Genomic DNA, 27,693 nt, shown 5'->3' with positions numbered 1-27,693 from the left:
AAAATAAGAACTTTGTTTTCCTAACAAATGGATTTAAACAATTAGTACTGTTATTAACAGTCATGGTCTCCTTAGGTCCCATCAGGAAATGGAAAAAGCCTCTAGCAGAATTAAGTTAGTCTTTGTGGAGAAAACACATTTGAAGTTTTTTATTCTATTAACTTGGAAAAGAAAACCCACTATCTCCTGAGAAAAACCAAGGCTTATTTGAATAAAGCTGGGACTTTGTTTATTCAAGAGTTTGGGCATATTTAGTGGAACCAAAAAGACTCCTAAGGAAAAAAAAAAAAAACAACCCATCCTAAGAAATGAGAGGCCAGCTCCACTCTTCAAAAAATCCTCACTATCAGGATGCCTGATTTTGGAAGCATGGTGCAATTATAAGACAAAAAAAATTAAGTGACTCTCCATTTTTGAGAACTTGTGCTAAGGTTTTTTTTCACATGGGTCTCCTCATTTTTATCCTACAAGAACAAGACAGTGTTATTTACTACTTAACAGATGAGAAAGCCGTTGCTTACTGACCGAGGTAGATAGCCAGGGGTCATGCCACTAGCAATAAATGGAGTCCACTGCAACTGAAGTCAATTTGGTGCCAAAGCTCCTTTTCCTCTATGTGGAGAGATAAGAGGGCCAGAAACTGCATTCTTCAGCAATACAGAGGATGCTAGGGAGGCTGAAATCCAAAGGGTTCCATGTATTAGTGAGGTAAGACTTAAATAAATCCAGGTCTAGATCTCTGAGCGCCTTAGCCAGAGCTAACTTTGTGGAAAGGCAAAGCAAATCTTCCCCAGTCATGGCTTGTGGAAAACTTGCAACCTTTCCTACGAAATAAACAGTGTAGGTGGAAATAGATAAACATAGCTGGATACACATACACACACACACACACACACACACAGAGGCAGAAACTGGTTTTAAAAATCCCCCATTGGCAATCTGTTCCTTTCTTCTTTTTACACTTATATTATGTTTTCCTCACAGCAAAAATCATAGAGGAATAGTTCAGTAATTAAAATAAAAACCATAGTCTCATCACACAAAGGCAAATATTCACTTCCGGTCTTTTTCTGTGATATTTTATTTTTTTCCAGCTTTATTGAGATATAATTTACAAACCACAAAATTTCCCCCTTTTATACAGTTCAGTGTTATTCATTATATGCAAAGTTGTGCAACCATCACCATTATCGTTTCTGGAAATTTTCATCACCCCTGAAGAAACCCCATCCCCATTAGCAAGCACCCCCCATTCTTCAACTCTAAGCCCCTGCCAGCCCCTGTGAAACCACTAATTTATTTTCTACTTCTGTGAGTTACAAATGGAATCATATGGCATGTGGTCTTTTGTGATGGCTACTTTCACTTAGTATGTCTATCCATGTTGAAGCATGCATAAGTGATACACTCCTTTCATGGCTGAATGTTACCTCTTTGTATGGATGGACCACGTTTTCTTCTATCTATTCACTAGCATATGGACATTTGGATTATCTTCATCTTTTGTTCATTATGAATAATGTTGCTATGAATATTTGTGTCCAACTTCTTTTATGGACATGTTTTCAATTCTTATTGGGAAATATTGGGAAGTGGAACTGCTGGATCATGGTAACTCTACTTTTCACCTTTTGAGGACAGTCAGACCGTTTCCCAAAGCAGCTGGACCATTTTACATTCTTACCAGCAACGTATGATGGTTCCAATTCTCTACATCCTTGCTGACATTTGTTATTGTCCATCCTTTTGATTACAGCCATCCTAGTGGGTCCTGGCAGCATGTTTATAACAAAGAGCATCGGTTAATATACTCTGGGCAAGCGTATTCTCTGACCAACCGTAGGACTCACAGGACCCAATCACCATGGGAGAAAGAACAAGGAGAATACTGATTGTATTCCTTGTCTACTGCCTGGCCTGCCTGCCTGACAGATAAGGACACTGGTTCTCAAAATGTGGTTCCCAGACTGGCAGCACTGGCTGTATCACCAGGGAACCAGTGAGAAATGCAAAGACTCCACCCAGACACTGAGTCTGAGACTGCCAGGTGGGGTGGGGCCAGCTCTCTGTAATTCTGGTGACAAACGCCTGTGCGCAACGTTTCTTCCCTCAATGCCAGCTTTAACCTCCTTATGGTAATAACGAATATACACCAAATCCTTCCTCCCCTGCAAACAAGGATGATGGGGACCAAGGAAAGAGCTTTCTGAAGTATTCAATCAAGCGACTCAAGTGGAAGGGTTCTACGCCGCCCAGTAATGAGTGAGCGACAGACACTGTTGGTGTAAAATGTTCACAATAATTAATGTTGAATACAGAATAAATATCCAGCCGGAAGGTAAAGAGCAATTTCACAAGCACCATCCAAGGCAGTAGTAACAGAGATGTGATTTCCATCATACGTGATATTTTAAATGTTCCTTATCCACTCAAGGTTTTAGAAAGCATGCTACCTTGCTGAGACATGGATGACACAGACCTGTTCCTGAGCAGCCACCTGAAACATAGTGATGTCTCCTTGGTACCATGAAGTACACTGCAGATACTCACCTGACAAAGGGAGAAATACTGCTTGTCTCTTCCACACACTGCCACTTAAAAACCTCTCTACACACATTCCTTACAAGCTTACAGATTTAGTTGTTAGAAACACCTCTTTGTAGCTCCATTTTTGTTACTTCCTTCAGATACTGGTCAGACTCACTGCTTCTCTCCACCTTCGCTTGCAGCCAGGCTCACATCAAGCCCATGTACTCTTGCTTGGCAACAGCCCTCAGGCGGTCAGGAGAGGAAGAACCCGGGGCAGAACCACTAACACCTTCATTTCACTTCAGTTCAGTTCGCTCAGTTCAGTTCAGTTCAGTTCGCTCAGTCATGTCCAATTCTTTGTGACCCCATGAATCGCAGCACGCCAGGCCTCCCTGTCCATCACCATCTCCCAGAGTTCACTCAAACTCACGTCCATCGAGTCGGTGATGCCATCCAGCCATCTCATCCTCTGTCGTCCCCTTTTCCTCCTGCTCCCAATCCCTCCCAGCATCAGAGTCTTTTCCAATGAGTCAACTCCTCGCATGAGGTGGCCAAAGTACTGGAGTTTCAGCTTCAGCATCATTCCTTCCAAAGAACACCCAGGGCTGATCTCCTTTAGAATGGATTGGTTGGATCTCCTTGCAGTCCGAAGGACTCTCAAGAGTCTTCTCCAACACCACAGTTCAAAAGCATCAATTCTTTGGCACTCAGCCTTCTTCACAGTCCAACTCTCACATCCATACATGACCACAGGAAAAACCATAGCCTTGACTAGACAGACCTTTGTTGGCAAAGTAATGTCTCTGCTTTTGAATATGCTATCTAGGTTGGTCCTAACTTTTCTTCCAAGGAGTAAGAGTCTTTTAATTTCATGGCTGCAGTCACCATCTGCAGTGATTTTGGAGCCCCCAAAAATAAAGCCTGACACTGTTTCCACTGTTTCCCCATCTATTTCCCGTGAAGTGATGGGACCAGATGCCATGATTTTTGTTTTCTGAATGCTGAGCTTTAAGCCAACTTTTTCACTCTCCTCTTTCACTTTCATCAAGAGGCTTTTTAGTTCCTCTTCACTTTCTGCCACCTTACATCAGGGCAAAACTGGTGCAACTCTTCCAGCTGTTCCCTGATTCCCACTCCTCAACGACCATACTGGCTCTTACAGCATCTCTTTGTCTGAGATGTTGAGGTGTCTCTGAGTAGATTCAGAACATTCTGGTAAGTGTCCAGGACATTCTGAGCAGTGGGTCTCTCTGCAAGCTCCTGGATTTTACATGCCTTGTGAATATCAAACAAGTGGAATCGGACCACGTCGTTCCCTTGCATGTGCCCCAGAAGGAAACTGGAGACGTCTGGAATCTTCCAGATATCACTCTTCTCGTCATAGGTGGGCATGAGATCGTCCTGGAAGGTTGTCCTCTCCGAAGAGCCACAGCTGCTCTGGGGCCATGAAGTCCCCACGGAGCTCCTGGTGGCCACACTTCACCAAAGTCTAGCTGCGGTTCACCAGGGCCAAGGTGTCCAGGTCGTTGAGTACGATGCTGAAGTTGGCGGTCAGCAGGTACTGGGACAGTGTCTTGGACAGGTCGCTGGAGTTGCACATGACCGGCGTGCCCAGGGGGCTGGGGTACAGGAAGTCAAGGATGGGCACGTTGCCCAGAGCCAGCTGCAGCCTGTACTGCCACAGGCTGCAGTACTTGGAGAGATTCAGCATGGCCTCCAGGTTGCCCAGGGAGCCTGAGGGATGGTACTCTGTGAGGATGATGTTATCGTTCTCGCAGTAGCCCAGCAGCGTGATCACGTGCTTGTTCTTCGGGGCCTGCAGCATTCGCAGCCTGTGCAGGAAGTCGTCTCTCAGCTCCAGCCTGGTGAGCCTCGACAGGGCCACAATGCGTTCCTTTCACTCGGACAGAAACACTTTTCTTGGCTCCTTCCCTGACATGCTCCAGCTGCCTCACGTCTGCCCTCAGCTGCTCTGAGGGCAGCCGCGGGGAGTAGTTGGTCATCTGCCCCAAGATGAAGTGGCTGGGGGGTGGGAGCGGGGGTGGGCAGTGGCCAGGGTCCTCCGCGGAGCGCCAGGGCCAGATGAAGAGCTGGTCGAGGCCAAGGTAGAGGAGGACATTCATGAGGGCCATGAAGAACAGCAGCCCCACCGCCGAGGGCATGTCCCTGGGCGGGGGGCCCCTTCCTGCTCTCCTGGGGCCTCGTGTCCATGGCGCGGTGCTCTGCATTCCTTCCCGCTCAGGTTTCTGGCCAGATTCCCGGGCCAGTCAAGGTTCTGGCTGGCCCCGCGCACCTGTTTGAAAGCACTCCTTCTCAAGATTGCAGGCCCGCATCTTTACAGCCCTCTCCCTCAGGGCGTCTCCCAGGACTCCTGTGGACTTGACAATGACATTCACCACTCTGGCCTCACAGTCGCCTGAGCTTCTTCCACCAACGCCTGATTCTTAGAAGGTGACCTGGGCTTCTGCAACACTCTCTCAAGAGCTCTGCCACTGCTTTCTCTTTTCCAATCCATTTCCCACAGCAAATAGGCTCTCTTTTCTTTCCTGCGGACCCCTCCCCCGGCCCGCCGCCGCTGCCTCCTCCTCTTCTGTGATATTTTAAATAGCTTTCATCTTACTGTACTGTTTCCTGTTGTTTGCTCAACACATGACATAAGCATTTTCTTGCCATTAAAATTCTACAAGTTTAAAATATTTATAATTTTATATTAAAAAGTGAAAACATCATGTAAATGTAATTTTAATATGTAGTAACATAACATCCGGAGAAGTCAATGGCACCCCACTCCAGTACTCTTGCCTGGAGAATCTCATGGACAGAGGAGCCTGGTGCGCTGTAGTCCATGGGGTCTCTACGAGTCGGACATGACTGAGCGACTTCACTTTCACTTTTCACTTTCATGCATTGGAGAAGGAAATGGCAACCCACTCCAGTGTTCTTGCCTGAAGAATCCCAGGGACAGGGGAGCCTGGTGGGCTCCCGTCTATGGGGTGGCACAGAGTCAGACACAACTGAAGCAACTTAGCAGCAGCAGCAACATAACATCATGTGCATGGCATTTACTTAATTCCCTATATGAGTATTTTAAATTGTTTTCATTTTTTTTATTGTAAATGACAAAGATTAATTCTTTTGACTTAAAGTTTAGAGTTCTGCAATTACTCAAATGGCTTAGGAAGGCTGGAATATAAAATCTGATGATGTATCTGTATATTGAGAGGAGGAATTTGCCATGTGTTTTCTTGAAAGTACATTTTGTAAATAGGGTAGGTCTGAACCAGGAGTGTGTGGAGTGCCTGGTAGCTCCAGAGTGGGCTCCCCACTGAGAGAGTGGGTGTCACTGAAGAGAGAGGATGGGCCAGCACCCCCAGCCTCCCAGTGCTGACCACCTGACTGCACCCTCACACAAACCACTGAGCAGAACACAAGTGATACAATGCCCCAGACAGCCAGAAATCTTAAACACGGCCTGGGAGTATAAGGATAATTCTAAGTTTTAGAAGAGGTGACTATTAGATTCCTGTATATTAAAAAAAATAAAATAAAATACAGTGGTTGGGAGAAACTGTCACTCAGTCTCCATTAGAAGTCATATCATCCACCAGAGAAGGTATTCTCCAAATGGGCAAACAGCTCCTTTCAGAAGGTTCTGAGTTCTAATTTGAAACATTCTTGATGGACATATTCACCTCTTAAAGACCTAGAAGAGATGCAGTATTTAAAAAACCAAAGGGAATTCCCTGGTGGTCCAATGATGAAGACTCCATGCTCTCACTGACGAGGACCCAGGTTCGATCCCTGGTCAGGGAATTAAAATTCCATAAGCTGCACAGCAGGGCCAAGGGAAAAAAAAAAAAAAAAACCAGATTGGGGTTAATTTGTGCCTGAGAGGGTTTGTTATTTTCAGGAGCAAATTTATGAGGACAGCCCACAGCATTTTCTGAAGATAGGATTAAGAATAGATTACACATTTATTCACACACACACACACACATACAGAATAGATGGCACAATACAATTTTATGTCTGGTTTTAGAAGTGGGGAAGCAGGTAGAAACAGAGGCAGAGACAAGGGGAAAGATGCCCTTTCACAGAACTGTACTATAACCCAGTGTTTGTGACCCTCTCAGGTTATGTGCCTTTTCTTTTAAACTCCAATGTAATTAAATCAAAGTCAGCAATAATAAAATATCATAAATAATTTTAGTGTATAATGTATGCTGACAAATGTTATTAAGGAGATGGCTGTAATAGGGAAATATTTAGTATGACTTCATCTGAAAGTTACATTGCTAAGAAAACTCAGTAATGAGTTTTACTTTAATTATTCCAATGAAATGACTTCTCTAAGTGATTTTAAAATCATGGCGAGTAGTACTTAAAGAATTTCCAAAAGGCTTTTAGGGAGGATTTGTTAACTTGATCAAGTTTATACAAAATATTCCAGGTTTAAAATAAATGTATGTACATAGAATTCTTACCATGACTGATGCATTGTTCACTGGTAACCTTTTAAAATAGGCTTACCAAACTTCCAATGACTTTTTATTCTGTTTAGTTCTAACTAGGTGATAACCATCTGTCTTGGAATTTCCATGAGAGTTCTAATTACATATATTCCATGTCATTGTCCTTCCAAACCATCGACTTGGCCTAGATATGTCAATACAATAGTGTCAAAACTCCTCTTATTAGATGTTTCTCTACTCTTGAAAATGACACAAAAATCATTTGACAGACTATATTTGACTTTTTTATTTGAAAATATTATCACTCCATCATTTTTATGAAAAAAGCTGAATTGATGGTATCTGCCTTTAAAAATATGTTCCACGTTCTATCAGTCAAAACTTAGGTTTCCACTTCTGTTGTGTACTTTAATATTCAAACAGACAAAAATATATTATTCATTGGCAATGTGCTGTAGGCAGGTAATGAGTTAGAAATGCCTGAAATTATCATTACCTACAAAATAGCCATCATTATCACAATAACATTACTAAAAAACTTATTATGCACAGTTCCTATCCTAAGTGATTTAGCCACTATGCCTACATCACTGTGCTTTTGAAGACAGAGTATTGTATGTGAGATACATACAATATCTGTTCATTCACTCTTGCATGTAATCATTTTACAAATATTTATTATCTTCTTTCTGCCAGGTCTTGAATGATGTACTAAATATATAATGAGAACAAAACAGCCACAATCTCTATGATTGGGTAGTAGGGACAGAATGAGGGGATGAAATAGGTGATTAAATAGTTAATCCCACTCGAGGATTGTAAGTAGAAAGGATATGGGAGACCTATAAGTTAATGAATACTTGAGAAAGTAGGTCTGCTTAACCACAAAACCAAGCAGTCTTCCTTAGCAACAAAACCATGCAACAGAAGCACAGGACGTGCCCCCAAACAATAAAACAATGGTGGCATGAGACCCACATCCTGCCCAGTGAACGCAATAAGTTAATGACCCCTAGGACATGCTCCCTGAGCACATTAAAAATAGTTGTTTGTGGACCTAGTTTGGCCATGCAGAGACAAGACAACCCCCTGCACAACCTGGAAAATGACCTAATGATGAAAACGTGGCGTCTACTCAAGAAAGACAAAGGAGATCTTCTCCCCTCCCCACTTTTCCTTTGATTATAAAATCAGCTCACTAGTTTTTGGGGGCATGGCATTCCTCACCTGCCCACTTATAAACCTCAGAAGCATCCTATTCTAATAAATCACTTCTTATCTACTACTTTGCTCTTGCTGAATTCTCTGCACTGAGACATAAAGGACTATGGTACAAGAGCTCTTCAAGAGCCTCCCTGAAATGACAACAGTTGGTTTCACAGAAAAGTTACAGGTGGTCAAAGATGACACTGATGCTGAAACTTGAAGAATACAAGAAAATGAGCCAAGCAGAGGGAAAGTACAGGGACAAGGGAGAAGAGGGAACATGTAGAAAGATCCTGAGCCAAGGAAGTGCTTGAAATAGTCAAGGACTTTCAGCACATGTTATGAAGTAATGAGTTTGTGGATAGTGGCCTGAGGATGGAATGGGACAGATTAAATAAGGTCAAAGGTATTATGCAACAGCTTGGTTTTAGCTTAAGGTGATAGAAATGAAGTAGTATTTCCATCAGAGTTGTGAAGTAACAAGATGTATATTTTAGAAACATCACTCTGGCTACTCTGTGGAGATTGACTGGTACATATGACTGATTTGGTGGAGGAGCCATGAACCAAAGTTATGTGACAGTCTTATGAGCCCAAATACAGAGCTGGGTAAGAGTTCTCTGTGTGTCCTCCTCCTACTCCAGCAAACATGGAAGTGTGTACTTCATGTGGGTCATCTATTGGCAGTTGAAAACTCTCTCATTCTGGGTCTTTAGTGACTATAAGAAGAGAGAGCACCCATCCACCCCACCTGTCACCCACTAATCCACACCAGACTGTAGCAAAAACAAGATACAAATTTGTTATGTTAAGGACTCAGATTTCAGACAAAAACATGGGAATAAGAGCCTTCAATTTTGAGGCATGAGACTCAATATAGTGACAGATATGTAAGTAAATATCACAGTAGCAAGGACACAGTAGATGCTAAGAAAAGGGTAGCTAGAAACTATTATTATGCCTGTTGATTCTAGTCTCATCTCTGATATTAACTAACTCTCTTGACTTTGGGTGACTCCTTCAGCTTTCTTAATCTCAATTCCCTGCCCTTTTCAATGAAGGATTCGTACTATATCTCCAAAACTGATGAACCTGGATTCTAAGCTGATAGGATAAAAACGCAGGGGAGTTCATGGTAATTTAAAAAATTGGACAACATTTTATTGGCATATAATTGTTGATAATAGTCTCTTATGATCCTTTGTATTTCTGTGTTGTCTGTTGTGATCTCTCCATTTTCGTTTCTAATTTTACTGATTTGATTTTTCTCCCTTTGTTTCTTGATGAGTCTGGCTAATGGTTTATCAATTTTATTTATCCTTTCAAAGAAACAGCTTTTGGCTTTGTTGATTTTTGCTATGGTCTCTTTTGTTTGTTTTGCATTTATTTCTGCTCTAATTTTTAAGATTTCTTTCCTTCTACTAACCCTGGGGTTCTTCATTTCTTCCTTTTCTAGTTGCTTTAGGTGTAGAGTTAGGTTATTTATTTGACTTTTTTCTTGTTTCTTGAGGTGTGCCTATATTGCTATGAACTTTCCCCTTAGGACTGCTTTTACTGTGTCCCACAGGTTTTGGGTTGTTGTGTTTTCATTTTCATTCGTTTCTATGCAAATTTTGATTTCTTTTTTGATTTCTTCTGTGATTTGTTGGTTATTCAGCAGGGTGTTGTTCAGCCTCCATATGTTGGAATTTTTAATAGTTTTTCTCCTGTAATTGAGATCTAATCTTACTGCATTGTGGTCAGAAAAGATGCTTGGAATGATTTCTATTTTTTTGAATTTACCAAGGCTAGTTTTATGGCCCAGGATGTGATCTATCCTGGAGAAGGTTCCATGTGCGCTTGAGAAAAAGGTGAAATTCATTGTTTTGGATCCCTTGCATTCCTATACACTAATAATGAGAAAACAGAAAGAGAAATTAAGGAAACAATTCCATTCACCATTGCAACAAAAAGAATAAAATACTTAGGAATATATCTACCTAAAGAAACTAAAGACCTATATATAGAAAACTATAAAACACTGGTGAAAGAAATCAAAGAGGACACTAATAGATGGAGAAATATACCATGTTCATGGATTGGAAGAATCAATATAGTGAAAATGAGTATACTACCCAAAGCAATTTATAGATTCAATGCAATCCCTATCAAGCTACCAACAGTATTCTTCACAGAGCTAGAACAAATAATTTCACAATTTGTATGGAAATACAAAAAACCTCGAATAGCCAAAGCGATCTTGAGAAAGAAAAATGGAACTGGAGGAATCAACCTACCTGACTTCAGGCTCTACTACAAAGCCACAGTTATCAAGACAGTATGATACTGGCACAAAGACAGAAATATAGATCAATGGAACAAAATAGAAAGCCCAGAGATAAATCCACGCACATATGGACACCTTATCTTTGACAAAGGAGGCAAGAATATACAATGGATTAAAGACAATCTCTTTAACAAGTGGTGCTGGGAAATCTGGTCAACCACTTGTAAAAGAATGAAACTAGAACACTTTCTAACACCATATACAAAAATAAACTCAAAATGGATTAAAGATCTCAACGTAAGACCAGAAACTATAAAACTCCTAGAGGAGAACATAGGCAAAACACTCTCCGACATACATCACAGCAGGATCCTCTATGACCCACCTCCCAGAATATTGGAAATAAAAGCAAAAATAAACAAGTGGGACCTAATTAAACTTAAAAGCTTCTGCACATCAAAGGAAACTATTAGTAAGGTGAAAAGACAGCCTTCAGAATGGGAGAAAATAATAGCAAATGAAGCAACGGACAAACAACTAATCTCAAAAATATACAAGCAACTCCTACAGCTCAACTCCAGAAAAATAAATGACCCAATCAAAAAATGGGCCAAAGATCTAAATAGACATTTCTCCAAAGAAGACATACAGATGGCTAACAAACACATGAAAAGATGCTCAACATCACTCATTATCAGAGAAATGCAAATCAAAACCACTATGAGATACCATTTCACACCAGTCAGAATGGCTGCGATCCAAAAGTCTACAAATAATAAATGCTGGAGAGGGTGTGGAGAAAAGGGAACCCTCTTACACTGTTGGTGGGAATGCAAACTAGTACAGCCACTATGGAGAACAGTGTGGAGATTCCTTAAAAAACTGGAAATAGAACTGCCTTATGATCCAGCAATCCCACTGCTGGGCATACACACTGAGGAAACCAGAAGGGAAAGAGACACATGTACCCCAATGTTCATCGCAGCACTGTTTATAATAGCCAGGACATGGAAGCAACCTAGATGTCCATCAGCAGATGAATGGATAAGAAAGCAGTGGTACATATACACAATGGAGTATTACTCAGCCATTAAAAAGAATACATTTGAATCAGTTCTAATGAGGTGGATGAAACTGGAGCCTATTATACAGAGTGAAGTAAGCCAGAAGGACAAACACCAATACAGTATACTAACACATATATATGGAATTTAGAAAGATGGTAACGATAACCCTGTATACGAGACAGCAAAAGAGACACTGATGTATAGAACAGGCTTATGGATTCTGTGGGAGAGGGAGAGGGTGGGAAGATTTGGGAGAATGGCATTGAAACATGTGAAATGTCATGTATGAAACGAGATGCCAGTCCAGGTTCAATGCACGATGCTGGATGCTTGGGGCTGGTGCACCGGGACGACCCAGAGGGATGGTATGGGGAGGGAGGAGGGAGGAGGGTTCAGGATGGGGAACACATGAGAAATAAAGGAATAAAAAATTAAAAAAAGATAAATAAAGGGGAAATTAACTAAAAAAAAAAAATTGGACAACACTTCCTCTTCTTTCATCCAATAGAATAAGAAGATTCTTTGGATACCAGATCAAGAACACCAGGTAATACCCCCAGAAGCCAGGTCACTGATGCTCTTCTTTGCACAAAGAAAGAAGTAAAACTATTTGGAATTCCTCTAAGTCCATCAAACAAATCTTTAATTTCTCTCTGTAAATTTACAAGCCCAGCAGCTAACATAGGAAAAGAAAGGCACTGATTCTTCTAGCTAAGACAGGTCACAGGTGTTGATAAACTACTGCCAAGGAATTTCCCAGTTTGCACTGCTGTCCTCTTCTGAGAACTTCCAGGTGAATCTCAACATCTCCAGAGCCACTGACTTGAACTCCCAAATGAGAGGCAGGTTTGGGCTTACTCCATGTCCTGGACATTTCTGTATGCAGGCAGTACAGATACTCTATTTATGTGACAATATTTCTCAGAAAATCTGGACTCTGGCTCCAAAGCTGCTACTAACTAGCTCTGTGGTTCTGCACAAAGAACCCTATTTCCTCCACAGCTCAGGATTCTCATGTGTAAAATAGTGATAGTAATACTCACTGTACGTACCTCCTGGGGTTGTCATAATGATCAGATGAGATGGAATAGAAGTGAGTGTCCTTTATAAAGCATACTCTGTCTCACAGATGCATTTGAGAATCACTGATGCATTGTTGTTATTATTGCTAGTATGATCTGCCTAGCTCCAAGATCATTTATCTCAAGGGACCTTCTTTGTGCACATCAGGGACCAAAAAAAAAAAAAAGCCTCCCTTCTCAGTTTGATGCATGATGTGGCTGTGAAGGAAGTTTGCTGACTTGAAAATGTGAACAATCTCTTTCCACTGAGATGTTTTCCCTTTAGAGAAAAAAACAACTGCTTATTTTTTTTTTCTTTCTCAATGCATACGAATTTCTGTTCTCCCAAGAGATCCTAACTGCTTTATCTCTGTAATCAGTTTACCTTTCTAGGTGCTTGCTATTGACTGAATAAGCTCACTAAAGTAAGTCTGTATTCTTCAGATCTCATGGGAGGCAAGTCAATCATTTTTACACAGTTTTCATCCCCAGGGACACTGGTTGACATGAAATTTTGAAACAAGCAATAGGAATCGGAGACAATAGTTTACAACCCATTCATATGCCTAAGACAAGCTATAAGGTCAATTAGATGATGAGGGGAGGGGTACCTGGTGGAGTATCTTTGTCCAACAACCCAACAGGCATTATAAAATCTTCCTCCATAGGAAGCTTCAACTTTTGGGATTTATCAGACTTTTCAGACATCCAAAGTTCTGTCTAGTCTAGTAATGCAAACACATATGAGAGTGTATCTGAAATTATTAGCTAAAATCTTGAATGGAGTTGCTGACAGCTTGCTGAGAGTAAACTCTAGTTTGGAAACACCAGAAAAGTGGGTACATGTGTGGAAAGGGGCAGAAAAGGGCAGAGAGATGATAAAGAAAATAGAATTCTTAGAGTTGAATTATAGCAATCTAATCAAATACCTATAAAAATGACATAATTGCAGCCCAAAGAGGTTAAAGAGTTAATTAGCAAAAAAAAAAAAAATTAAAAAAAAAAAATGTTACTTCAGTCCCAGGCCAGCAAGTGAATGTCAAATCAAAATGGATCAAATAATTATAGAAGTGGGTAAAATAGCCCCTTAAGGGGAAAAAAAAAAAAAAATATATATATATATATATATATATATATATATATATATATATATATGATTTTGGTTGGTGGCCCTCAATTTAAATATTATCATAGCAGGAAACATTTTACTAAGTGTCAGATAGTATACAGGACATGCAGAATAGAAAAATAGGACAGTTCTAATAGGGAATGGAAATGTAGGCAATTCATGGCAATGCAGGTTGGTATCTTGGAATGGGGCAGAGTGCTTGGAAGTTTGGTAAAGGGAATATACTGTAAAGTTAGAGGAAAAGAGATCTAAATAGAAAAGTAGAAAATTGGTTGATTACATCTAAATAATAGATGTTCTAGGGGGAAAAAAGATAATAAAAACAGATGGGAGAAAATCATTAAGAAAATAATTAAAGAAAAACTCCTAGAAATGAATGACAAGAATTTTTAGATGTAAAAACTGCATGAGTGCCCAGCACAGTGGAATGATCAATTTGTATAAGTTTCAAAAGAGGGGGAAAGAATAAACTTGGACAAAGAATAGAGGCTGGAGATGACTGCAGGTTTCTCAACAATCATTCTGAAAGCAAACACCTTTGGAAAAATGCCCATAACATTCTGAAGGAAATTTATTTCTATCTAATCTAGTAGAAATTACTATGATGCTATAATAAAGATATTTTCGAACATGCAAGGTTAAAAAATATACTTCCCTCTCATTCTTTTGCATTAAATTACTGCAATATGAGTTCCACCTTGTGCAAAAAAAAAAAAAGAAGGAAAGAAAGAAAAAGAAGAGATAGAAAGAAAATAAACCAAAAAGAAGATGACATGGAAAATAGGTCATCTGACACAGGAGAAAGGATGAGAGAATCAAAGCATGTAATTAATACCTCCGTAGGACTGCTGTGCAATAGATCTGGAGGACAACCAGTAGGGTTTATACCAATGTACTCCAAAAGACAGACACCCCAAGGACTGTCATCTCTAGGATACCAATGCCATCCTTCTACTTTTTACAAGAGAATAAAATGCCCAGGTAAGTCTGATCCTAATTTGTAGCTGGTCTTGGTTTACCTTGACACTGTGCTGATAAATTTTATGCTCTTCCAACTGCCATACATCCTAGATCAGTTGAAGACACTCATTTTGCTTCACAGAAATGGTCTTCTTTGATCCACTCCTGAGAGCTGTAGGTAGGGCACAATTCAGTCAGGAGTAGAAAATAATAGAGTCACCAACTCCCCTGGTCATGTTCCTACAGGATGTCCAGTACCTTGTCTACACCTTAATCCTGCCACAGGCCCTGAAGAGGAGACTCATGTCAACTTTACTCCAGTAAAGTTGAAGCCAAGTGATTGCTCAGATTCGGTTCTGTTTGTCCTCTCCTGAGAACCTTCAAGGAGGAGTAGCAATTTGCCCTTTTCTCACACAGCTACTCAAATTTCAAAAATAATCTGCATTTTATTTGCAGATATTTATATTGGCGATACTATGATAAATGAAGAAAGAAATAATTAACAAAAGTCCAGGTTAAAAAGTACTTCTGGAGGGTTGACAAGAAGATGCAATCGAGAAAGCTTCTAAAACACTGGCCGTATTGTAATTTTTAAGTTCGGTAGTGGTTGGATAAGTGGTTGTTTTATTATTCATAAACTGTGCACACATTTCATAGACTATACAATATATATCATAATCTGTAAAAGTAAAAATAAACACCATATATTTTTCAAAGCTCTTTGCATTTGGATCCACTGATCCTATATGAACCTCTGTTTGCTCATATTTTACATAATATAGTAAATACTTATTTTCTCATAATTGTTAAAAAAGAGGTTATTTGTGACAAATGCAGTATATTGTAGAAGTCTTCATAGAGATTCTTGAAGAGAGGAGTATTTAGGGAAGGCTTCCAAGAGTGAATGGAGGCATGAAGGAAGGTAGGATGTGGTTGCCTTCTCCGTGTAAGTATCACACTTTATTTTTTAAATTAATTTTATTGGAGTATAGCTGCTTAATAGTATCACAGTTTATTTATTCCTCTCCCTGCTCCTGCCCTAGTGACAAGCACAGTGCTTAGAATATAGAAGGAGATCAATAAATATTGAGTGACTGGATGTATCATCAAGGAAAAGGCATTCTAATCTATAGCAGGAAGGCAATTTGCTCTCATAGTATAGCTGTATTCTTTTTTCCCCTATAGACTATCTTTGTCCCCCACTTCCCAGAATTACTGAATGAAAGAGTTTCTGTAATGAGGTTTTGATTAAATTGTATCTGCTTTTCATTAACTGACATGAGTAAATTATTCAGGAACAGATGTTCATATTATATAAAAAGTGAATAATACAGATTTTCCAGTAGCTTTCACTGAACATCAGTGGTTTTCTCACCATACAGCTAAACTGGATGATTCAAAAGAATATTTTTCTTGTTTTGTTGATTCTACAAAACTTAAAAATTAATACTATAAGTATGCCCTTGATTGTTTTTTTTTTTTAATTATCTTATTGAAGACAGAACTTCCATGGATGCTTCTGCTGCAATCATTATATGAAAATGATGAGCTGAGGTCAGCAGAGTGACTTGGAAGAAACCCTGGAGGGGATTTGAGTAGTTGAGTTATTGGCTTGTACTCTGAGGTTTTATTGCGGACGCTCATGAAAAATGGAATTCAAGACCTGCCATTGACCTGAGAGCAGCTAAATGTTTTTGAATGAGCCCCTTTTCTTTGACTATAGGCTATGTTTATTCTCAAACTCCTCAAACAACTCTTCAGTTTAACTCACAACAGAATATTTAGATAATAATCATAGAAGGCTTCTCTCACTGTTGTTACTGCCTCATTCATATGGCCTTTGTTTTATTTTTGTCATTCTGGTTGGCTTTAGCTAGAGATACTTTGCTTTATTATTCTGCACCCAATAGATATTTTTAAAATGGCAATCATGTGCCATGAATTGTGCAAATTTCTATGAATCAAATTATGAAAACAAACACATTAAACACTCTCCCCAAATACAAACTTATTTTACATAAAACAATTATACAAATATAATCCATGGTAAGTGTTTATTTTAAACAAATTCTTTTGAGGTGGGCCATTTTTTAAGTCTTTATTGAATTTGTTATAATATTCTTTCTGTTTTATGTTTCAGTTTTTTTGGCCATGAGATATGTGGGATCTCAGCTCCCCAACCAGAGATTGAATCTGCACCTCTTACATTGGAAAGTGAGGTCTTAACCGCTTGGACCACCAGGGAAGTCTCAATGGTAAGTGCTTTGAGACAAACATATAAACCCATGTTCTAAATGTGTCATATTAACTGGAGAATAAAATTTCTCTGGCAAAAATGGAACGAAGTTTCAAGAATACCTTCCCCTGTGATCAAACACTTAAAGTAAACTTGCAGATAGGGATAGGAAAAGGCAGGAAAAGAGAGAGGAAATTCTGAGGAGAGGAGAGAATTCAGAAAGATGCTCAAAGCAGGAAGTCACTTGGCAATTTCAAGGACTTGGCAATATACAGGTCCTTTATATATATATATATATATATATATATATATATATATATATATATAAATGGAGGTGAATGAGTGAGCTAAAGTGAAAAAGGAGACATAGGTAGGAGCTGGATCATATAGGCCATGGGACCATATTTGAGTTACTTTTCTCTAAAGGGCAACAAGAAGTCTTTGAAGAGTTTAAATCAAAAAAGCAACTTGGTCACATTTGCACTTAAAGATCACTGTGCTGTGATACAGAGAAGGTCTGAAGTGGGCAAGAATGAGTGTAACAGGAATAGTGGATCATTCAATGTTCTGTAACAAAACAAACAAAAAAAAGTGGGGTGGTTTTCTCAATAAAGTTTGCATTAAGAAAATGTAGCGAGAAATTCATTTACACCTATAGGAGCAAAGTTAAGGAGCCAAATAGGAGTTGCAAGCCATTGGCATCCCTCAGCCTGAGAAGGCAAGGGGAGCAGAGTTTAGCAGAGCCTGAGAAGGGTCAGAGGAAGAAGTGGGACCAGCTGACAAGGCAGGGGATGGAGACAAATACTCTGATCTTTCCCCTGCCTGATATTGCTCTATTACCAATGTGTCCCCATCCAGATCCACCTGAAGAGCATGGATGTCAGTTACATGGGGAGATGGAGGAGAAAACATGGATGTATTAGAACATTTCCTGTGTTAGCCTTCATCTCCGAGTTTGGATTAATCATCCAGCTAGGTTTAGGTAGCCTTTTCTCTCACCTAGAACCAGGAAAAGAGTAGCTAGACCCTGTGGCACTAATACTCCCACAGAGTGACTGAAAGTTGATTATCTAAGGTATTTTGCCTGAGGATAGCATCCCAGTTCAATTCAGTTCCTAATGTTCAACTCTTTGCAACCCCGTGGACTATAGCACACCAGGCTTCCCTGTCCATCACTAACTCCCAGAGCTTACTCAAACTCATGTCCATCAAGTTGGTGTTGCCATCCAACCCTCTCATCCTCTGTTGTCCCTTCTCCTGCTGCCTTCAGTCTTGTCCAGCATCACGGTCTTTCTTTTTCAATGAGTCAGATCTAATCAGGCAGCCAAAGTATTGGAGCTTCATCATCCCATGCACTTCTAACTGACTTGTTTAGTTGCTAAGTTGTGTCTGACTCTTTGCAACCCCATGGACTCCTTTGTCCATAGGATTTCCCAGGCAAGAATACTGGAGTGGGTTGCCATGTCCTCCTCCAGGGGATCTTCCTGACTCAATGATCAAACCCACATTTCTTATGTCTCCTGCATTGGTAGACAAGTTCTTTTCCACTGAGTGACCTATTGGGTATTAAACAAAATGACAGTGTATTAAAAAGCAGAGATATCACTTTGCCAACAAAGGTCCAAATAGTCAAAGCTATGGTTTTTTCAGTAGTCATGTACGAATGTGAGAGTTGGACCACGAAGAAGGCTGAGCACCGAATTGATGCTTTTGAACTGCAGTACTGGAGAAGACTCTTTAGAGTCCCTTGAACAGCAAGGGACAGTCAATCCTAAAGGAAATCAATTCTGAATATTCATTGGAAGGACTGATGCTGAAGTTCCAATACTTTGGCAACCTGATGCGAAGAGTCGACTCACTGGAAAAGACCCTGATGCTGGGAAACATAGAGGGCATGAAGAGAAGGAGTTGACAGAGGATGAGATGGTTGGATGGCATCACCTACTCAAGGGACATGAGTCTGAGCAAGCTCTGTGAGATAGTAAAGGACAGGGAAGTCTGGAGTGCCGCAGTACATGGGAGTCTCAGAGTGGACATGACTGAGAAACTGAACAATAACAACTCTCCCATCACCTGTGAAACGCACTGACTTGCCTTTCCACAGGGTTCCAGAAGCACCCAAATGGATCCCTTAGCTGGTATCTACTCTGTAGCTACATCTGTGTAGTGCCTGGGTTGTGTGACTATGGGAGGTGGCCATTCCACTGCTCATGCCTTGGGCTGAGACTGACCAATGGTGCTGGATGTGTTCTTCCTTTCCCAAGATCATCTTCAAGGAAGCTCCTGAAATAATCTCATTTCACACTGATACTCCACTTTCCATTTCTGAACACTTTACCTCTTTACTCCTTGAGATTAATTTCTTATTTTTGACCTTCTGACTAGGAACTCTGTATATTTCCAAAATTCCTGTTAATATCTAATTCCTCTGGCTCCAGGATCAAATGTCTTTATTTCTTTGTGCAGCATGATGTCAGAATCAGAAAGCCTAATACACGTAACTTCTTGATCATATTTTAGAGATTAAATTACCATGACTGAAAAAACAAAAACAATCACACCAGACAATAGTTCTTCTCTTGGTACCAATGTAGGACATTGGGGAATATTCCCATTTGGATTGAGATTTTGATAGAAGGTGGATTGATGGAACATGATAGGTTTTGAGCCATCATATTCCGTAAACCATCTGGGCTTTCAGAAACTTTTTCTTTTTTTTATTGAGAGAGAAACAGGACATAATTGAAAAGTCACCCGGTTGAAAAACTGCTTCCAGGATTTAGTGACCCCACATTTTACACAGAGCTAGTCCTAGAGTAGACAATCAATAAACTTTTATCTAAAGATTGATTTCACAACCATAACTATATCTCATTCCACATGGTTAAGAGCTATGATAGAGCTAATCACAGAGTCCAAAGGAAACCCTGAAAAAGGGCCCCCAACTCAAACTAAGAAAAGGGGAGTGCAACTGTGGACTATTTCTCAAAATAAATATTCTAAGTGAAGTGAAGTCACTCAGTCGTGTCCAACTCTTTGCTACCCTGTGGAGTATATCCCACCAGGCTCCTCTGTCCATGGGATTTTCCAGGCAAGAATACTGGAGTGGGTTGCGATTTCCTTCTCCAGGGGATCTAAATATTCTAAAGGGTAAGCAAATTATACACTATCAAAGGGAGAGAGTCATAGAAAATGGAACAGCTATTTATAGCTTGGGAAAGATGACTTCATCAGTATAATTGAAAATCATGTCCACCCATCACTGAGACACAAAGGCACAAAGTCTTTTCCATGGGATATCTTAGACTGCCATAGTTATACCTCATTCAGATAAATCATTCTTGTGGCAGCAAATTTCAAATTGCATAAAATAGATATCTAATGAGAACCTACTGTATAGAGCAAGGAACTCTACTCAGTGCTCTTCTGTGACCAAAATGGGAAGGAAATCCAAAAAAAAAAGAGGGGATATATGTATATGTATGGATGATTAACTTTGGTGTACAGCTGAAACTGACATAGCAGTATAAAGCAACTCTGCTGCTGCTGCTGCTAAGTCGCTTCAGTCGTGTCCGACTCTGTGTGATCCTGTAGACGGCAGCCCACCAGGCTCCGCCGACCCTGGGATTCTCCCGGCAAGAGTACTGGAGTGGGTTGCCATTTCCTTCTCCAATGCCTGAAAGCGAAAAATGAAAGTGAAGTCGCTCAGTCGTGTCCGACTCTCAGTGACCCCATGGACTGCAGCCTACCAGGCTCCTCCATCTATGGGATTTTCCAGACAAGAGTACTGGAGTGGGTTGCCATTGCCTTCTCCGAAAGCAACTCTATTCCAGTAAAATAAAATGAAAATGAAAAAAAATTGTCTTGTGATGTTTTATCCTCTCCATTCTCTCCCTAACTTTAGAAACCCCAAGCAGTGATTATTAAAACAAAACAAGGTTGTATAAAAGCACAAGAAGAATTTACCCTCTTGGCTTTCACTGTGCAGCCTCTCCCCCAGTTGCCAATGGAAACAAGGGAAGACAAGGGAGGAACCCATATTTTCTGGTTGACCAATGTAAACTCCCCTTGCTTCAGTGATTTTACACAATACAACTGATGTTGATGGATGCAACTCAAGGTATTTTGTTAGGTCAGCTGTGTTCCCTTGGCTGGCACACCAACCAGAGCCCCACAGATGATGAATAAGCATCATTCACAAATCAGATTGCTATCCCGGTTTGCCAAAGAGCACTCCTTTTAGGCAATAAAATATGACTTTGTTTTCAGTGTCAGACATGATTAAGTTAAATGTGTGAAGATTCCTAACCTTATCGATTTCTTTGTATTATGCTCATATTTCTCATGCTTTTCAGCACTTTATCCATGCTTAAAATAGAGGAAGACATTTGAAAGAACAGCTGTTGCTTAAGAGTCAAAGAGAGTATAGGCAGGGAGATGTGGCAAGGTAGTTGGATGGCATCACCAACTCAATGGACATGAGCTGAGCGTGTAACTTGGAGATGGTGAGAGACAGGGAAGCCTGGTGTGCTATATTCCATGGGGTGGCAAAGAGTCAGACATGATTGAGCATCCAAAAAATAATATAGGCATAAGATGCTGAAGATTTTGCCTTTTATTCAGATTTGACTATTTACTAAATAAGAACACTTTCATGGAGATGAACATAAAATCATACAGCAGGAACAGACCTGAGAAAAAGTTTAGTTAACTTTCTTCATTTTACAGATGGTATAGAGATAAAGTGCTTTTGATGTAATGACATGAACTACCCAAAAATCACATAGAAACTAATAAAATCACAACTCAAATCTAAGCTTCTTGGTTCTGAAATAAGGTCACTTTCACATACTCTCGTGCAATCTTCAACAACTGTAAGTCTCAGTTTCCTCATCTGTTAAGTAGAGATAATAGCATATAACTCATAGGGTTGTTCTGGAATTGAATGATCATAATACATGCAACATTTCTAAGCACAATGTAATACCGAATCAATATTTGCTGTTATTTTTATATTACAGTCTTAACACGTGCTTTTTAAAAATATTTTTCTTAGCAGCTGGTCTCCTGAGAGGTCAACAATCAAATGTATAAGGACTCAAGTATTCTTAAAAATTGCCCATTTATGTCCCAGTAAGTAGGTACTTTCCACTAAGATGCCTAAAATCCTTACCTAAATGGATTTTTCTCTGGGTTAAGCATTAATCTCTCCCAAAAATATATTTTTATTATTACAATGTGAACATGCTTGAATTAATGCACCAATATCTGTGTGTCTAAATTGAACTGATTCTTTTGTTCTAGTACATTATGGAACAAGATGGAATAAGATTTCTAGAGAGTTAACTTATAATGTAGAACTAAAAATGGGAAGATGAAACACTGCTAATAGATCAGCAAACTCTCCACACACACATGCTAGATAGGTATATTGCCCCTTCCCAATTGACTACAATGCTCTTATGCATGAGCCTGTCAGAGCACAACAGAGGCAATGGGCAATTCTGAAAGGACACAATTGGAAGAAAATTACTAGAGAACAACAAAATCTCCAGAGAAGGAAGGAATGGGATTAAGGAATTGAGAAGTTATGTGATATGGGAACAAGTTAAAGTATTGGGGGATATTTAGGAAGAAAAGGTCAAAAGGGTAGAAAGGACATGATTGCTTTTCTCCAGTGTATAAAGGATTCCATGAAGGTATCATGCATCCTCTCAGGATGCCAGACCAGTCGTTTAGCCCTCTTTCTAAATTCCCTCTTTTTCTCTTTGAAAAAAAAACCTGATTGTTTATGTCTTTTTTTCTCTCATTATGTTTTAAGCTCCTTGAGAGCTGAGACCATGTCTGCTTTACCTTTGGAATCTCATTTTTAAGACAGCACTTAGCATAGAAAACTTTTTTTATTGAATGAACAAATAAACTACCCTGCATAACTTCAAAGAGCAGAATTAAAACCATGGGTATAATTCTCAGAGAGATATTTAGATTCCAAAGCAAAGAAAAGCACCATTAATGCTTCGAATGGCACATCAGTCTCCATTAGCACTTCATGAAGAAAGAAGCATCCATGGCTCTTCCATAAGGAATGTGGGATCTTGTACTAGGATCCCTGAGAGGTTGCATTAATGACTGCTAAGATTAGTTTAGGCTTTTACATTTTTAATTGGAATAAATAGCCCCTAACTGGCCTCCCTGACATTTTCTTTCCTCTCTGATCCATCTTGTGCATTTCTTTAGAAAGTGTTAAGCTACAGCACAAATGCCATCTTCACCTATATTTCTTGAAAAATCACTGAGTATCCTTGCAAGTACCAGAATTTGTCAAAGAATGTTTTTGTAAATTGCTGATCCCATGAGATGGTCAACAATGAATCCCCTTGTAAAATAAATGTGCAAAATGCCACATTCTAGTCCTCTCTTCAAGACTGGAGACTATGGAGCTCCTTTGTTTTTATGTTACAGAGACGTTATTATTGTTGTTTAGTCCCGTCTGACTCTTATGAGACCCCATGAACTGTAGCCCACCAAGCTCCTCTGTGCATGGGACTTTCCAGGCAAGAATACGGAGTGAGCCATTTCCCTCTCCAGGGGATCTTGCTGACCCCGAGATCCAACCTGCATTTGCATTGCAGGTGCATTTTTTACCACTGAGCCACATGGGAGGCATTTACAGAGACATTGGTATATGCCAGATAGGGACAAATTCAAATTGACTCTTTCTAGTCTTGTCTTAATCCAAGACCATTTCTTTCCATTTCAATATCACCCCCCTCAAGTGGTCGTATTTCTCATCTATTGTTCTTGGGAGTTAAAAGTTTTCAAACTGTGATATGAGATATGGCACCTCAGTTGAGTTGGATCATTGAGGAGAGTGAGGAGGAGAGGATGGGATGAACTATGTAGACCCTGGAGGATATCAAGCAACACTTAATGGACTAATAGAGAGACCATCTGAGTTTTTTGTGACTTCACTTCTGGCATCATGAATAAATAACCTGATGCCAAGACCACTTCCCCAAAGTTCAACAGCACATCTTCTAGCCTTTTCCACCCTTCCTGTTCTCTCCACAGAGAGGTTCTTTCCTCTCCTCTCTTTGGTAAAATCCAACTCTTAGGCACTGTTATCTATCTGCTAAGTCACTTCAGTCATGTCCGACTCTGTGCGATCCCATAGATGGCAGCCCACCAGGCTCCCCCGTCCCTGGGATTCTCCAGGCAAGAACACTGGAGTGGGTTGCCATTTCCTTCTCCAATGCAGGAAAGTGAAAAGTGAAAGTGAAGTTGCTCAGTCGTGTCCGACTCTTAGCGACCCCATGGACTGCAGCCTACCAGGCTCCTCCGTCCATGGATTTTCCAGGCAAGAGTATTGGAGTCGGGTGCCATTGCCTTCTCCGACTGTTATCTATAAGCCATAGTAAAAGACAATAAAGGATTGATCAGTGACAGGGAGAGCTAACATCATGTACAGCTATCAATACCTACATGTGACACTCTTGAGACTCTGCTCAAATGCCCTTCATCAGGCATATGCACATATGCACCCAGACCTGAACTGCTGTGTTTGCTAACAGCCCATAACTGTCTTTTTTTTTTTTTTTTCCAGAGAATTACCCTCTCTGGAACTAGGGCCACCAAGCCTCAGAGCCATGCCCCTCTTTATCCCTTCCTCTATGTAGCCAAGGACTGACTGACAAAAGTGGTACAAAAGCCAGGCCCTGCCTCAAGGTGGCATCAAGTCTGTGGTTCAGTATATGCTCCAGAATTCCATGTAGGGTCAGATTGAAGCCAGACTCAAGCTGTGACTACATCTTTGTTTAATTTCCCAGTCTTGCTTCTCTTACACTCTTCCTCTTAAGAGCACTCACTCAATAAATCAGGCCAAATTCTGGTAGCAGGCTCTGCTTCTAAAATATCCAATGTAAGACCAAAAGACCAATCACAGGGCTCAATTCTCTCCAAATATTCCAAATCCTTAAAAATCATTTTTCATGGCTTTCTCTTTCTTCCTCATTTAGTTATTTTCCTGCCTTTATAGCTATCATGAGTCTCCCCTGGTGATTCAGACAGTAAAGAGTCTGCCTGCAGTGTAGGAGACCAGGTTTGATCCTTGGGTCAAGAAGATCCCCTGGAGAAGGGAATGGCAACCCACTCCAGTATTCTTGTCTGAAGAATTCCATGAACAGAGGAGCCTGGTAGGCTACAGTCCACAGAGTTGCAAAGAGTTGGACACAACTGAGCAACTTTCACTTTCACATAGCCATCATATCTTATAGGGGAGCAGTAACATTCTTTATGTATTTCCATAAAGAAGAGACATGCCTAGCAGCTCAAAATAGAACAATTTTGACAGAGCATCTTCCCACTCACTGCTTCTCCCAATTGCTGATGAATATATAATTATTTGAAATTAAAGCACAATATCAAATATAGCAGTACATTTATAACATTTATATTTACTTCTATAATTATAATTCCCAGATATTTTTTAGGCCTATGTATAAATGTATACATTTTTAGCCATTATATATAGATTCAATACTAGTGTACTGATTTATCTAAATCAAAGTATTTTATCTGATTTATCTTGCACAGTTAAGTTCTTACATCGTTTCAGTTTTTTTTTTTTTTTAAAGAAAAGCTATAGATATTATAATCTTTGTGTTCTCATTGGGATGCATGCATGCTCAGTCACTCAGTCATGTCCAACTCTTTGCGACCTCATGGACTGCAGCCCACTAGGTTCCTCTGTCCCTGGGATTTTTCTGGCAAGAATACTGGAATGGGTTGCCATTTCCTCCTCCAGGCTTTTTGGGATATGACCTTTATATTTACCAACAATTTGGCTGTGTATAAAAATCTTGGATAACAATTTCTTTACTTTATATAGTTTCTCTCCTGTGTTCTGCTAATGAATTGTACCAGGAAGAATTTTAGAACAGCTTCCTGTTTTCTGGACTGAGCTCTCATAGAAATTTGGTTTTATTCACCAGGATATGTTTCACATCAACTGTTCCCAAAATGTAAATAGCCTTTTCTTCTTAACATTAAAATTTAGGTTTTACTTGTTTTCAGCAAATGTTCCTTTAGTGGATATTTTAATTTTTTCTGCATTAAATTATTCTCTTTTCTGTATATCCTTTATTGGAATTTATATCTCCTTTGTCATACCTCCATATTTATACACTTATTTATACACATTTTAGTTTCTAATATTTTGTATTCTATTTTTTCTATGATTGTCTCAAACCTTCTTTCTATGCTATTTTCAACATTATCTTTTAACATCATGTGTGTTTAATGCAGTCACAATTTTTGACAGATATTCTTCTTCCATTCTATTTCTTTCCTAAGGTCTGCCTACCTGTTTTTCCTCTCAATGTGATATGTGTGTATCTTTTAATTATTCTCTTAATATCCTTTTTCAAACAGTTTACATTCACTTTATCTTAAAATATGAAGTATATTTATCTAATTTCTTCTTCACTTTTTTTTCCTGTTATCATATTTGCCTTTTGTTTTCTATATTCCTCTCTATAGAGCTTATGTTAGTTTCTTTCTGCTTCTTATGTTTCTTGGAATGAGGAAATTTCTATCTGAACAAGTGATTTGCTGAATGATGTGGTGAAAGCATGACCTGGAGAAGCCAGGTTTTCCACTTGGGTATATTGTCTCAGAAAAGTTTTATGTCAAATAATCCACATTTTCTTTCATGATTGGTTCTCCTGAGGTTTCAGTACTCATCTTTGGCTCAGCTTGGTTCTTAGTCAAATCCCATATCTCACACATTATCTCTTTCATAATCTGTAGTTAGTTTGTTTTTTTCTCCCCCAAAGATATGGATAAGCAAGTTTGTGTGTGTGTGTGTATGTGTGTGTGGGTATATTAATTGCTCAGTTGTGTCTGACTCTTTTGCAACCCCATGAGCTATAGCCTGCCAGGCTCCTCTGTCCCTGGAATTCTCCAGTCAAGAATACTGGAGTGGATTGTCATTCCCTTCTCCAAAGCAGGATTAGAGAATCTCTGATATTTTTCAAGGTTAGGAGAAGAAGCGACTATTTTGGCCGACTGTTATGGAGAAGAAGTTTCTTCGCTTCTTTTTCTTCCCATCAATAAATACTTTCAAAAAATAAGTTATCGTATTTATATAATCATCTTTAACTAGAGTCCCACTTTCTATACATGTACCCATGCTTCATCCTGCTGCTCTTTCACCATTTACATTCCTTTTTTTATTACCTAATGAAACTCTATATTTACTTTTGGCCTTTCTTACTTTGTCTGCTGTCAATTTCCAAAATTTCTTATACACAAAAGCAGCAGCGTTCTTGCGGTAAGTGCTTTGCCTTTCAGCAATTTCCTTTATGAAGCAGCCTCTAGGAAGGCATCATTTACAAATTACGGATCATCTGTATTTTACTTTATTCATTTACTCACCCCTTATTCATTTACCAGCTATTGAGTACCTCTGATGTACATTGGCCCAAATAGAAACTGAGGAGGAAAAAAAAATCACTTACCACCACTTCATAAATCCCCTTCAGATAAACAAAAAAGTTTTAAGGAATTTGATAATAGTTTTAGAGGGCAATTTTATTTAGCCTGCATTTCTCACATCCATAAATATTATTAAGTGATGATTATCTCCTTTGCTCCTGACCGGGGAAATTGAATTTCATGAGCTACTGATGAGATTGATTTTTCTAAGAAAAGAACATTGGTCAGTTATTTCAGGAGACCTTTCTTTTTTCTTGGTGGTTGTAGTTTGAA

At 39.6% G+C, this 27,693-nt stretch overlaps 1 protein-coding gene and 1 pseudogene across 1 annotated transcript in view; both read right to left on the bottom strand.

Moving 5' to 3' along the window:
• Positions 1–27,693, bottom strand: part of DPP10 (dipeptidyl peptidase like 10) — a 1,635,137-nt gene that overhangs the window by 1,515,541 nt on the left and 91,903 nt on the right. The gene's annotated exons all lie outside the window — the stretch shown is intronic.
• Positions 532–5,060, bottom strand: LOC132343109 (protein O-mannose kinase-like; annotated as a pseudogene).

This window comes from Bos taurus, chromosome 2, assembly GCF_002263795.3.
Source record: "Bos taurus isolate L1 Dominette 01449 registration number 42190680 breed Hereford chromosome 2, ARS-UCD2.0, whole genome shotgun sequence".
NCBI lineage: Eukaryota > Metazoa > Chordata > Mammalia > Artiodactyla > Bovidae > Bos > Bos taurus.
The sequence above is the reverse complement of the archived record's forward strand: the minus strand, read 5'-3'. Positions and strand labels throughout refer to the sequence as shown.